The sequence below is a fragment of the Colius striatus genome, chromosome 27, assembly GCF_028858725.1.
Source record: "Colius striatus isolate bColStr4 chromosome 27, bColStr4.1.hap1, whole genome shotgun sequence".
Classification (NCBI taxonomy): domain Eukaryota; kingdom Metazoa; phylum Chordata; class Aves; order Coliiformes; family Coliidae; genus Colius; species Colius striatus.
In genome coordinates, this window is record NC_084785.1 from 1,744,941 (window position 1) to 1,758,666 (window position 13,726).

The 13,726-nt window shown below is 61.7% G+C and overlaps 1 long non-coding RNA gene across 1 annotated transcript; it reads left to right on the plus strand.

The window, feature by feature from the left end:
* The first annotated feature begins 7,814 nt into the window (after positions 1 to 7,814).
* On the plus strand, positions 7,815 to 13,330 carry LOC133628057 (uncharacterized). Its single transcript, XR_009820503.1, has 2 exons — positions 7,815 to 7,944; positions 13,206 to 13,330. It is a non-coding gene; the product is annotated as an uncharacterized LOC133628057 (long non-coding RNA).
* Positions 13,331 to 13,726: the final 396 nt, after the last annotated feature.

A 13,726-nucleotide genomic window follows, 5' to 3' on the forward strand; every position in this document is an offset into this window, starting at 1 on the left:
ACGAGCTCAGGTTGCTCCCATATGATCACAGCTCACCGCTTGCGATCAGTTTCTGCTGCTGTCACTCTGTCAGCAGTACCGAGGTGCTCAGCACTGGCTGGCGTGCACATGCCCTTCAGCACTTAGACTTGCTGATCTGGGCTGTAGAAGTTTACACAAAAGGGTCAGCTCTTCTGCTCTTTGTATCTTTGGTGTCTGAGGACCCCGTGGGAGGCTAAAGCCCTGTTGGAATGAAATCAGGCAAGGGATGTAAAGGACATGAAGGGCTCCTTCCAGTGTGTGGGCAGCAAAAGGAAGATGAGGGAGCATGTGAGCCTGCTGCTGAACGAGGTGGTGCCCTGGTGATGGAGGATACGGAGCAGGCAGAGCTGCTGAATGCCGCCTTGGCTTCGGTCTTTTGTGTGACCATTCCCCAGCTCTAATGCAGGCAGTGCTACGGGAGGGGACTCCAAGTCTACTTCTGATGCCTCAGAGTAACAACAGAGATATCGGTGCTGTGTTCAGTGTATTCTTCAAGAATCAATGGGAATCAAAGTGAGAATTCCACCATGACTGTGCGTGCGTGTTTCTTTTATGCTTTAATTTAACGGCATCACAAGGCTGTAACACAAGTGTTCTTGGGTCTTGAGGTTTCCCTCCTCCTGCCGAGCTGGACTCTGGATACCGGGTAATGGAGCTGCTTCATACACCGGCGCTCAGCCCATGGCTCCAGCATGTCTGTTACACCTTTGTGCTGAGGGCCGAGCTCAGACTCTGCTCCGTTCCTCTTGCGGCGGTAGCGGCCTGGCGCCCTGCAGCCGTCCTCCAGGCGGGCACCGGGCCCGGCGGAGCCCTGCTGTGGCCGTAAGGGGCAGGAGCGGCGGCGGGAGCGGGCCCCGGCTGAGGCGGGCGACAGGAGCGGGCCCCGGCTGAGGCGGCAGGAGCGGGCCCCGGCTGAGGCGGGCGACAGGAGCGGGCCCCGGCTGAGGCGGCAGGAGCGGGTGGCGGCTGAGGCGACAGGAGCGGGCCCCGGCTGAGGCGGCAGGAGCGGGCCCCGGCTGAGGCGGCAGGAGCGGGCCCCGGCTGAGGCGACAGGAGCGGGCCCCGGCTGAGGCGGCAGGAGCGGGCCCCGGCTGAGGCGGCAGGAGCGGGCCCCGGCTGAGGCGACAGGAGCGGGCCCCGGCTGAGGCGGCAGGAGCGGGCCCCGGCTGAGGCGGGCGACAGGAGCGGGCCCCGGCTGAGGCGGGCGACAGGAGCGGGCCCCGGCTGAGGCGGCAGGAGCGGGCCCCGGCTGAGGCGACAGGAGCGGGCGGCGGCTGAGGCGGCAGGAGCGGGCCCCGGCTGAGGCGGCAGGAGCGGGCCCCGGCTGAGGCGACAGGAGCGGGTGGCGGCTGAGGCGGCAGGAGCGGGCCCCGGCTGAGGCGGTAGGAGCGGGCCCCGGCTGAGGCGGGCGTTGGGCGGGCGCTGCCCTCAGCCACGCGCGGGGCGGGGCCGGCGCCAGGCGCGGCGTGTGCGGAGCTGAGGGCACCGACAGCTCGACCCGGAGGCAGCGCGGGCCGCAGGTACAGGCGGGGGCCGGGGCCGGGGCCGACAGAGCATTGCGGCGCTTATCCGGCCGGAGCCTGGCTGGCGATCGCCCGGCCGGCGGCGGGCCCGTGGCGCGCGAGCCTCGGGTCACCTTGCTGCGGCGGGGCCGGGCCGGGGCCGGACGGGACGCCGGGGGCTCGCGTCGGACGGCGCTTTCCCGCCCTCGGGCCCGGCCGGGCGGCCGCGGGCTGCTGAGGCGACGGCCCCGGGGCGAGGGCCGAGCTCTCTCCCGGCGGGCCGCGACGTCTCGCCGGTGCTCCGGGAAGCGGCGGCAGCAGCAGCCTCCGGGGTCGCCGGCGGGCGAGCGCTCGGCGGCGCTGGCGGGGGAGGGAGCGGAGGCCGCGCTCCGTTATCCGTTGCGTAATGGCCGCGCAGCGCCGCTCGGGGCCGCGGGCGCGCTCCCGCCGTGCCGGCGGTGTCGGGAAGCTGTCGCCTCCGAGCGCCTCGGCTCTTCTTCTTTTCCTTTCTCCTGCAACTGGGTTTGTTCGTTTGGTTGCGGGTTCTCCTCTCCTCAGCTGTGGCACTCACCCCCCTGTCTGTTCTGCATTGAAACGCCCGGTTTGGTGTTTCCCTGTCGCAGCTTCCGTGCAGGCGTTGCCTCGCTGTGCGCTACACCTCAAGAGGCCAATGTCAGGCAGCGGTTCACTGCCAGCCTTTTATTCCTTGATGGTTTTATGGCTTTGGCTCTTTTCTTTGGTTCCTTCTTTATTCTTCATTGTTTAATTCTCCTTTGGTGCTGAGCTGAGGGAGCCCTGGCCCAGGCTGCCCAGGGAGGCTGTGGAGGCTCCTTCTCGGGAGGTTTCCAACCCTCCCGGACACATTCCTGTGCCCCCTGGGCGAGGGGAACCTGCTGGAGCAGGGGCTGAGCTGGAGGAGCTCTGCAGGGCCCTTCCCACCCCAATCCTGCTGGGATTCTGTGACATATTGTGGTGGTTGTACTGATTTTATTCTTTTAGGAGAGAAGATCACAAGAAGAAGGAGGCTTTGTTTAAAACCAAGGCTGCCAGAGCAAGATGAGCTAGAGCAGGTCACGCAGGAACTCGTCCAGGTTGACTCCACAGCCCATCTGGGCAGCCTGTACAACCTATGCAGATTCCTATAATAACTAGAACTACACAAATGATTCCTCCCAACAACGTGCCCAACCACCCATTTAGAGACCAGCCACCTAATTCTTGCCAGATGTGGTGGAGACAATTCTTTTTGGCTGCATCCCTCGTTGATTGACTGTCTCGTGCTACGTGAAAGAAAAGGATCTAGTGGGGATGGCTACAAGGTCACTGCTCCCCAAACAGGAAGATGAAGATCTTTGCCAGGTTGTACACCAGTTTGGCGTAGGTTGTCTCAGACATCACATACAAGAGCAGGTTGTAGACGAACCTGTGTTCATAGAAGAAGCTGTAGAGCAGCACGAAAGGCACAGCGAAGCTCAGGAAGACCATCAGGCAGAAGAAGAACAGGAAGAGTTTCCTGGGGGGCAGAAGAAGGTGGCTGCATCCCAAGCCCATCTTGCCCACAGGATGGCAGGAGCCCCACGGGCTGGCTCCCCGTCCTTCTCGTTGCTGCCTTGGGCAGCGCAGGACACCCCACAAGGCCGGGAAAACAGCCCAGCCTAGGGCAAAGCGATGCTGCTCCCTGCCAGCTGCAGAGCCCCCAGGAGCCCCCCAGCACCCCCCAGCAGCCCGGCCTTGTGAGTGGGAGTCAGCCTCAGGGCAGGGGACAGCCAGGGGGGACACTCACCAGTATGTGTGTTTCTTTGTGTTATGCTCTCCATCTTCAGGCAGGGTCTGCTGCTGAGGGACGTCCAGGCCCCGCTCAGCCACGCTGTGATTCACAAAGCTATTCTCTCTACTCTCAGCCAGGCCATGGTTCTGAGAGTCATTCAGTCCATCCTCAGGCAGGCTGTGGTTCTGAGAGCCATTCAGTCCAACCTCAGCCTGGCTGTGGTTCTCTGTGCCGGTCTCTCTATCCTCATCCACGCTGCGGTTCTGAGAGCGGTCCAGTCCCAGCTCAGCCAGGCTCTGGTTCTCTCTGCTGTTCTCTATATCCTCTGCCAGGCTTTGCTTCTCTTGGTGCCTCCTCAGCTTGGCCAGCTGCTTCTCCAGCTTCTTGTTCTTCTCAGTGACCATTTCTAAGCACTGTTTTCTGTAAAGGTTCTGGGAAGAGGAGCCAGACACAGGCAATGAGCCCCTGACACAGCCCCAGCTGCTGCAGCTGCGGGACGTGGGCAGAGCAGGGGACACTCACCACCCTTCTGAGCTGCTCCAGCACTTTTTCTGTTGTGTGATGAATTTCCTGCAAGCAGACACAGCAGGGGCTCAGGGCTCACAGCCCCAGCCTCCCTTTGTGCACAGCTCTGCACAGATTGTCTATTGGCTCCTCAGTCAGGCCCCAGAGCCTCTGATCTCCAGAAGCTGTATCCAACCTCAGCCAGGCTGTAGTGCAGTGAACTCACCCTCAGCTGGGCCATCTCCACCCTCAGCTGCTCCATCTCCAGCTGCATCTCCTCCAGCTGACTTTCCTTCTTCTTGTTGCTTTCTAAATGATGTTTCCTAGCACGGTTCTGGGAAGAGGATTTGGACACAGACACTGAGCCCCTGACACAGCCCCAGCCACTGCAGCTGCAGGGCATGGGCACAGGAGGGGACACTTACCGCTGCTGCTCTGAGCTGCTCCAGCAACTTCTTCAGCTCCTGATTCCACTCCTGCATGTGGAAAGGAAAGCAGAGACTCAGGGGCTGCAGCTCATCCAAGGGGTTGCAAGCAAGCTTTGGCTCTGTGAGCTCACCTTCAGCTGGGTCACCTCCATTCTCAGCTGAGCTGTCTTCAGCTTCACCTGCCGCATCTCCTGGTCTCGGTGTTGGAGATGTGTCAAGGCCGCGTTGTACTGCAAAGAGCAGCCAGACACAGGCACTGAGCGCCTGACACAGCCCCAGCTGCCACAGCTGTGGGATGTGGGCAGAGGAGGGGACACTCACCTCTGCGTTGAGCTGCTCCAGCCTTTCCAGCTTCTCCTGCACGTACTTCTGCATGCAGAAAGACAGCAGGGGCTCAGTGGCCACAGCCTCGTGCTGTGAGAGCCCCTCCATACCCATCACACTCTGCTGCATCTCCTCGCTGCCTTCCCCTCGTGCAGAGCTCTGCACAGATTGTCTACTGGCTCCTCAGTCAGGTCCCAGAGCCTCTGATCTCCAGAGGCTGTATCCAACCTCAGCCAGGCTGTAGTGCAGTGAACTCACCTTCAGCTGAACCACCTCCACCCTCAGTCGCTCCATCTGCAGAGGCAGCTTCTCCTGCACCTGCCACTGTTTCTTTACACTGGCATCCACATCCTGACAGATGTTATGCATCAGGAAAGAGGATTTGGACACAGACACTGAGCCCCTGACCTGGCCCCAGCCACCACAGCTGCAGGGCATGGGCAGAGGAGGGGACACTCACCTCCCTTCTGATCTTTGCCAGCTGGTGACGATTCTTCTCCTGCACATGCAAAGGAAAGCAGAGGCTCAGCGGCTGCAGCTCATCCAACTGCAACCAGGCTTTGGCTCTGTGAGCTCACCTTCAGCTGGGTCACCTCCATTCTCAGCTGAGCTGTCTCCAGCTTCATCTGCCGCATCTCCTGGTCTCGGTGTTGGAGATGTGTCAAGGCCTCGTTGTTCTGCAAAGAGCAGCCAGACACAGACACTGAGCCCCTGACACAGCCCCAGCCGCTGCAGCTGCGGGCCGTGGGCAGAGCAGGGGACACTCACCACCACTCTGAGATGGTTCTGCCCGTTCTGCAGGTCCAGACAATTGTCCTGCACGTGGAAAGAGAGCAGGGGCTCAGCAGCTGCGGCCCATCCAACTGCACCCGGGCTGTGGCTCTGTGAACTCACCTTCAGCTCGCCTATGTCCTCCTGCAGCTGCCACGAGGCTTGGCTCTGTCTTTCAAGACACTGCAATGCCTCGTTCTGGGAGGAGGAGACAGACACAGGCCCTGAGCCCCTGACCCAGCCCCAGGCGCCGCAGCCGCGGGCCGTGGGCAGAGCAGCGCTGCACACCTACCATACGCTGCCAGTCCCCGTCGCTGCTGCTTTGGGCCGTGGCACAGCACTGGGGCAGAATCTCCTGCACTCGGAGTTCTTCCCTCACCGCTGCCGCTGCCATGGCTGCACCTGTGTGTCAGGGCCAGCACGCTGTGAGGGGCTCGGCCACGGGCAGTGCCGGGCGTGGGGACAGTGCTTGGGCTCAGGCTGCCCACGCTGCCTCACACACAGCACGCGGCCCAGGCTGCCGCCTTCCCCCTGCACTGCTCACAGCCACACACACAGCCCAGCCAGCGCCTGTGGGGACCCTGGGGACAGCCATCCCTCACCTTCCTCTGCTCTGTCAGCGACCTCCCGCTGCAAAGCCATCGCAAGGCAGGCCGTTGGCCAGTGCTCTCCAAGCTCCTGCCAACTGGTACTGAGGTTCTCCTCGAAATTCCCCTTTTATACCCACCAGCCTCCCCTGTCACGGGTGACATCAGAATGGGAGCTGCTGCCCGTGGCAACATGACCGACCTCTCCTGTCACGGGTGACATCAGAATGGGAGCTGCTGCCCGTGGCAACACGGCCAACCACACCCTGGGCTGCCACAGCTCCCATCCCAGGAGCCTGGCTGTGCACCTACCAGCTGGGACAAGCAGCATTGACAAAAGCACAGTCACTGGGGTGTGAATATTCATTTTCTTCATGTGCATCTACTGCACGGGCCAGTACATGGTGAAACTGCCTCTGCACAAGGGAACTAACTTGGTAGAAAGGTCCTTGCTGGTTGTTTTGAGGGGGACGAGCTCAGGTTGCTCCCATATGATCACAGCTCACCGCTTGCGATCAGTTTCTGCTGCTGTCACTCTGTCAGCAGTACCGAGGTGCTCAGCACTGGCTGGCGTGCACATGCCCTTCAGCACTTAGACTTGCTGATCTGGGCTGTAGAAGTTTACACAAAAGGGTCAGCTCTTCTGCTCTTTGTATCTTTGGTGTCTGAGGACCCCGTGGGAGGCTAAAGCCCTGTTGGAATGAAATCAGGCAAGGGATGTAAAGGACATGAAGGGCTCCTTCCAGTGTGTGGGCAGCAAAAGGAAGATGAGGGAGCATGTGAGCCTGCTGCTGAACGAGGTGGTGCCCTGGTGATGGAGGATACGGAGCAGGCAGAGCTGCTGAATGCCGCCTTGGCTTCGGTCTTTGTGTGACCATTCCCCAGCTCTAATGCAGGCAGTGCTACGGGAGGGGACTCCAAGTCTACTTCTGATGCCTCAGAGTAACAGCAGAGATATCGGTGCTGTGTTCAGTGTATTCTTCAAGAATCAATGGGAATCAAAGTGAGAATTCCACCATGACTGTGCGTGCGTGTTTCTTTTATGCTTTAATTTAACGGCATCACAAGGCTGTAACACAAGTGTTCTTGGGTCTTGAGGTTTCCCTCCTCCTGCCGAGCTGGACTCTGGATACCGGGTAATGGAGCTGCTTCATACACCGGCGCTCAGCCCATGGCTCCAGCATGTCTGTTACACCTTTGTGCTGAGGGCCGAGCTCAGACTCTGCTCCGTTCCTCTTGCGGCGGTAGCGGCCTGGCGCCCTGCAGCCGTCCTCCAGGCGGGCACCGGGCCCGGCGGAGCCCTGCTGTGGCCGTAAGGGGCAGGAGCGGCGGCGGGAGCGGGCCCCGGCTGAGGCGGGCGACAGGAGCGGGCCCCGGCTGAGGCGGGCGACAGGAGCGGGCCCCGGCTGAGGCGGCAGGAGCGGGTGGCGGCTGAGGCGACAGGAGCGGGCCCCGGCTGAGGCGGCAGGAGCGGGCCCCGGCTGAGGCGGGCGACAGGAGCGGGCCCCGGCTGAGGCGGCAGGAGCGGGCCCCGGCTGAGGCGACAGGAGCGGGCCCCGGCTGAGGCGGCAGGAGCGGGCCCCGGCTGAGGCGGGCGACAGGAGCGGGCCCCGGCTGAGGCGGCAGGAGCGGGCCCCGGCTGAGGCGACAGGAGCGGGTGGCGGCTGAGGCGGCAGGAGCGGGCCCCGGCTGAGGCGGCAGGAGCGGGCCCCGGCTGAGGCGGCAGGAGCGGGCCCCGGCTGAGGCGACAGGAGCGGGTGGCGGCTGAGGCGGCAGGAGCGGGCCCCGGCTGAGGCGGTAGGAGCGGGCCCCGGCTGAGGCGGGCGACAGGAGCGGGTGGCGGCTGAGGCGGCAGGAGCGGGCCCCGGCTGAGGCGGCAGGAGCGGGCCCCGGCTGAGGCGGCAGGAGCGGGCCCCGGCTGAGGCGGGCGTTGGGCGGGCGCTGCCCTCAGCCACGCGCGGGGCGGGGCCGGCGCCAGGCGCGGCGTGTGCGGAGCTGAGGGCACCGACAGCTCGACCCGGAGGCAGCGCGGGCCGCAGGTACAGGCGGGGGCCGGGGCCGGGGCCGACAGAGCATTGCGGCGCTTATCCGGCCGGAGCCTGGCTGGCGATCGCCCGGCCGGCGGCGGGCCCGTGGCGCGCGAGCCTCGGGTCACCTTGCTGCGGCGGGGCCGGGCCGGGGCCGGACGGGACGCCGGGGGCTCGCGTCGGACGGCGCTTTCCCGCCCTCGGGCCCGGCCGGGCGGCCGCGGGCTGCTGAGGCGACGGCCCCGGGGCGAGGGCCGCGCTCTCTCCCGGCGGGCCGCGACGTCTCGCCGGTGCTCCGGGAAGCGGCGTCAGCAGCAGCCTCCGGGGTCGCCGGCGGGCGAGCGCTCGGCGGCGCTGGCGGGGGAGGGAGCGGAGGCCGCGCTCCGTTATCCGTTGCGTAATGGCCGCGCAGCGCCGCTCGGGGCCGCGGGCGCGCTCCCGCCGTGCCGGCGGTGTCGGGAAGCTGTCGCCTCCGAGCGCCTCGGCTCTTCTTCTTTTCCTTTCTCCTGCAACTGGGTTTGTTCGTTTGGTTGCGGGTTCTCCTCTCCTCAGCTGTGGCACTCACCCCCCTGTCTGTTCTGCATTGAAACGCCCGGTTTGGTGTTTCCCTGTCGCAGCTTCCGTGCAGGCGTTGCCTCGCTGTGCGCTACACCTCAAGAGGCCAATGTCAGGCAGCGGTTCACTGCCAGCCTTTTATTCCTTGATGGTTTTATGGCTTTGGCTCTTTTCTTTGGTTCCTTCTTTATTCTTCATTGTTTAATTCTCCTTTGGTGCTGAGCTGAGGGAGCCCTGGCCCAGGCTGCCCAGGGAGGCTGTGGAGGCTCCTTCTCGGGAGGTTTCCAACCCTCCCGGACACATTCCTGTGCCCCCTGGGCGAGGGGAACCTGCTGGAGCAGGGGCTGAGCTGGAGGAGCTCTGCAGGGCCCTTCCCACCCCAATCCTGCTGGGATTCTGTGACATATTGTGGTGGTTGTACTGATTTTATTCTTTTAGGAGAGAAGATCACAAGAAGAAGGAGGCTTTGTTTAAAACCAAGGCTGCCAGAGCAAGATGAGCTAGAGCAGGTCACGCAGGAACTCGTCCAGGTTGACTCCACAGCCCATCTGGGCAGCCTGTACAACCTATGCAGATTCCTATAATAACTAGAACTACACAAATGATTCCTCCCAACAACGTGCCCAACCACCCATTTAGAGACCAGCCACCTAATTCTTGCCAGATGTGGTGGAGACAATTCTTTTTGGCTGCATCCCTCGTTGATTGACTGTCTCGTGCTACGTGAAAGAAAAGGATCTAGTGGGGATGGCTACAAGGTCACTGCTCCCCAAACAGGAAGATGAAGATCTTTGCCAGGTTGTACACCAGTTTGGCGTAGGTTGTCTCAGACATCACATACAAGAGCAGGTTGTAGACGAACCTGTGTTCATAGAAGAAGCTGTAGAGCAGCACGAAAGGCACAGCGAAGCTCAGGAAGACCATCAGGCAGAAGAAGAACAGGAAGAGTTTCCTGGGGGGCAGAAGAAGGTGGCTGCATCCCAAGCCCATCTTGCCCACAGGATGGCAGGAGCCCCACGGGCTGGCTCCCCGTCCTTCTCGTTGCTGCCTTGGGCAGCGCAGGACACCCCACAAGGCCGGGAAAACAGCCCAGCCTAGGGCAAAGCGATGCTGCTCCCTGCCAGCTGCAGAGCCCCCAGGAGCCCCCCAGCACCCCCCAGCAGCCCGGCCTTGTGAGTGGGAGTCAGCCTCAGGGCAGGGGACAGCCAGGGGGGACACTCACCAGTATGTGTGTTTCTTTGTGTTATGCTCTCCATCTTCAGGCAGGGTCTGCTGCTGAGGGACGTCCAGGCCCCGCTCAGCCACGCTGTGATTCACAAAGCTATTCTCTCTACTCTCAGCCAGGCCATGGTTCTGAGAGTCATTCAGTCCATCCTCAGGCAGGCTGTGGTTCTGAGAGCCATTCAGTCCAACCTCAGCCTGGCTGTGGTTCTCTGTGCCGGTCTCTCTATCCTCATCCACGCTGCGGTTCTGAGAGCGGTCCAGTCCCAGCTCAGCCAGGCTCTGGTTCTCTCTGCTGTTCTCTATATCCTCTGCCAGGCTTTGCTTCTCTTGGTGCCTCCTCAGCTTGGCCAGCTGCTTCTCCAGCTTCTTGTTCTTCTCAGTGACCATTTCTAAGCACTGTTTTCTGTAAAGGTTCTGGGAAGAGGAGCCAGACACAGGCAATGAGCCCCTGACACAGCCCCAGCTGCTGCAGCTGCGGGACGTGGGCAGAGCAGGGGACACTCACCACCCTTCTGAGCTGCTCCAGCACTTTTTCTGTTGTGTGATGAATTTCCTGCAAGCAGACACAGCAGGGGCTCAGGGCTCACAGCCCCAGCCTCCCTTTGTGCACAGCTCTGCACAGATTGTCTATTGGCTCCTCAGTCAGGCCCCAGAGCCTCTGATCTCCAGAAGCTGTATCCAACCTCAGCCAGGCTGTAGTGCAGTGAACTCACCCTCAGCTGGGCCATCTCCACCCTCAGCTGCTCCATCTCCAGCTGCATCTCCTCCAGCTGACTTTCCTTCTTCTTGTTGCTTTCTAAATGATGTTTCCTAGCACGGTTCTGGGAAGAGGATTTGGACACAGACACTGAGCCCCTGACACAGCCCCAGCCACTGCAGCTGCAGGGCATGGGCACAGGAGGGGACACTTACCGCTGCTGCTCTGAGCTGCTCCAGCAACTTCTTCAGCTCCTGATTCCACTCCTGCATGTGGAAAGGAAAGCAGAGACTCAGGGGCTGCAGCTCATCCAAGGGGTTGCAAGCAAGCTTTGGCTCTGTGAGCTCACCTTCAGCTGGGTCACCTCCATTCTCAGCTGAGCTGTCTTCAGCTTCACCTGCCGCATCTCCTGGTCTCGGTGTTGGAGATGTGTCAAGGCCGCGTTGTACTGCAAAGAGCAGCCAGACACAGGCACTGAGCGCCTGACACAGCCCCAGCTGCCACAGCTGTGGGATGTGGGCAGAGGAGGGGACACTCACCTCTGCGTTGAGCTGCTCCAGCCTTTCCAGCTTCTCCTGCACGTACTTCTGCATGCAGAAAGACAGCAGGGGCTCAGTGGCCACAGCCTCGTGCTGTGAGAGCCCCTCCATACCCATCACACTCTGCTGCATCTCCTCGCTGCCTTCCCCTCGTGCAGAGCTCTGCACAGATTGTCTACTGGCTCCTCAGTCAGGTCCCAGAGCCTCTGATCTCCAGAGGCTGTATCCAACCTCAGCCAGGCTGTAGTGCAGTGAACTCACCTTCAGCTGAACCACCTCCACCCTCAGTCGCTCCATCTGCAGAGGCAGCTTCTCCTGCACCTGCCACTGTTTCTTTACACTGGCATCCACATCCTGACAGATGTTATGCATCAGGAAAGAGGATTTGGACACAGACACTGAGCCCCTGACCTGGCCCCAGCCACCACAGCTGCAGGGCATGGGCAGAGGAGGGGACACTCACCTCCCTTCTGATCTTTGCCAGCTGGTGACGATTCTTCTCCTGCACATGCAAAGGAAAGCAGAGGCTCAGCGGCTGCAGCTCATCCAACTGCAACCAGGCTTTGGCTCTGTGAGCTCACCTTCAGCTGGGTCACCTCCATTCTCAGCTGAGCTGTCTCCAGCTTCATCTGCCGCATCTCCTGGTCTCGGTGTTGGAGATGTGTCAAGGCCTCGTTGTTCTGCAAAGAGCAGCCAGACACAGACACTGAGCCCCTGACACAGCCCCAGCCGCTGCAGCTGCGGGCCGTGGGCAGAGCAGGGGACACTCACCACCACTCTGAGATGGTTCTGCCCGTTCTGCAGGTCCAGACAATTGTCCTGCACGTGGAAAGAGAGCAGGGGCTCAGCAGCTGCGGCCCATCCAACTGCACCCGGGCTGTGGCTCTGTGAACTCACCTTCAGCTCGCCTATGTCCTCCTGCAGCTGCCACGAGGCTTGGCTCTGTCTTTCAAGACACTGCAATGCCTCGTTCTGGGAGGAGGAGACAGACACAGGCCCTGAGCCCCTGACCCAGCCCCAGGCGCCGCAGCCGCGGGCCGTGGGCAGAGCAGCGCTGCACACCTACCATACGCTGCCAGTCCCCGTCGCTGCTGCTTTGGGCCGTGGCACAGCACTGGGGCAGAATCTCCTGCACTCGGAGTTCTTCCCTCACCGCTGCCGCTGCCATGGCTGCACCTGTGTGTCAGGGCCAGCACGCTGTGAGGGGCTCGGCCACGGGCAGTGCCGGGCGTGGGGACAGTGCTTGGGCTCAGGCTGCCCACGCTGCCTCACACACAGCACGCGGCCCAGGCTGCCGCCTTCCCCCTGCACTGCTCACAGCCACACACACAGCCCAGCCAGCGCCTGTGGGGACCCTGGGGACAGCCATCCCTCACCTTCCTCTGCTCTGTCAGCGACCTCCCGCTGCAAAGCCATCGCAAGGCAGGCCGTTGGCCAGTGCTCTCCAAGCTCCTGCCAACTGGTACTGAGGTTCTCCTCGAAATTCCCCTTTTATACCCACCAGCCTCCCCTGTCACGGGTGACATCAGAATGGGAGCTGCTGCCCGTGGCAACATGACCGACCTCTCCTGTCACGGGTGACATCAGAATGGGAGCTGCTGCCCGTGGCAACACGGCCAACCACACCCTGGGCTGCCACAGCTCCCATCCCAGGAGCCTGGCTGTGCACCTACCAGCTGGGACAAGCAGCATTGACAAAAGCACAGTCACTGGGGTGTGAATATTCATTTTCTTCATGTGCATCTACTGCACGGGCCAGTACATCGTGAAACTGCCTCTGCACAAGGGAACTGACTTGGTGGAAAGGTCCTTGCTGGTTGTTTTGAGGGGGACGAGCTCAGGTTGCTCCCATATGATCACAGCTCACCGCTTGCGATCAGTTTCTGCTGCTGTCACTCTGTCAGCAGTACCGAGGTGCTCAGCACTGGCTGGCGTGCACATGCCCTTCAGCACTTAGACTTGCTGATCTGGGCTGTAGAAGTTTACACAAAAGGGTCAGCTCTTCTGCTCTTTGTATCTTTGGTGTCTGAGGACCCCGTGGGAGGCTAAAGCCCTGTTGGAATGAAATCAGGCAAGGGATGTAAAGGACATGAAGGGCTCCTTCCAGTGTGTGGGCAGCAAAAGGAAGATGAGGGAGCATGTGAGCCTGCTGCTGAACGAGGTGGTGCCCTGGTGATGGAGGATACGGAGCAGGCAGAGCTGCTGAATGCCGCCTTGGCTTCGGTCTTTTGTGTGACCATTCCCCAGCTCTAATGCAGGCAGTGCTACGGGAGGCGACTCCAAGTCTACTTCTGATGCCTCAGAGTAACAACAGAGATATCGGTGCTGTGTTCAGTGTATTCTTCAAGAATCAATGGGAATCAAAGTGAGAATTCCACCATGACTGTGCGTGCGTGTTTCTTTTATGCTTTAATTTAACGGCATCACAAGGCTGTAACACAAGTGTTCTTGGGTCTTGAGGTTTCCCTCCTCCTGCCGAGCTGGACTCTGGATACCGGGTAATGGAGCTGCTTCATACACCGGCGCTCAGCCCATGGCTCCAGCATGTCTGTTACACCTTTGTGCTGAGGGCCGAGCTCAGACTCTGCTCCGTTCCTCTTGCGGCGGTAGCGGCCTGGCGCCCTGCAGCCGTCCTCCAGGCGGGCACCGGGCCCGGCGGAGCCCTGCTGTGGCCGTAAGGGGCAGGAGCGGCGGCGGGAGCGGGCCCCGGCTGAGGCGGGCGACAGGAGCGGGCCCCGGCTGAGGCGGCAGGAGCGGGCCCCGGCTGAGGCGGGCGACA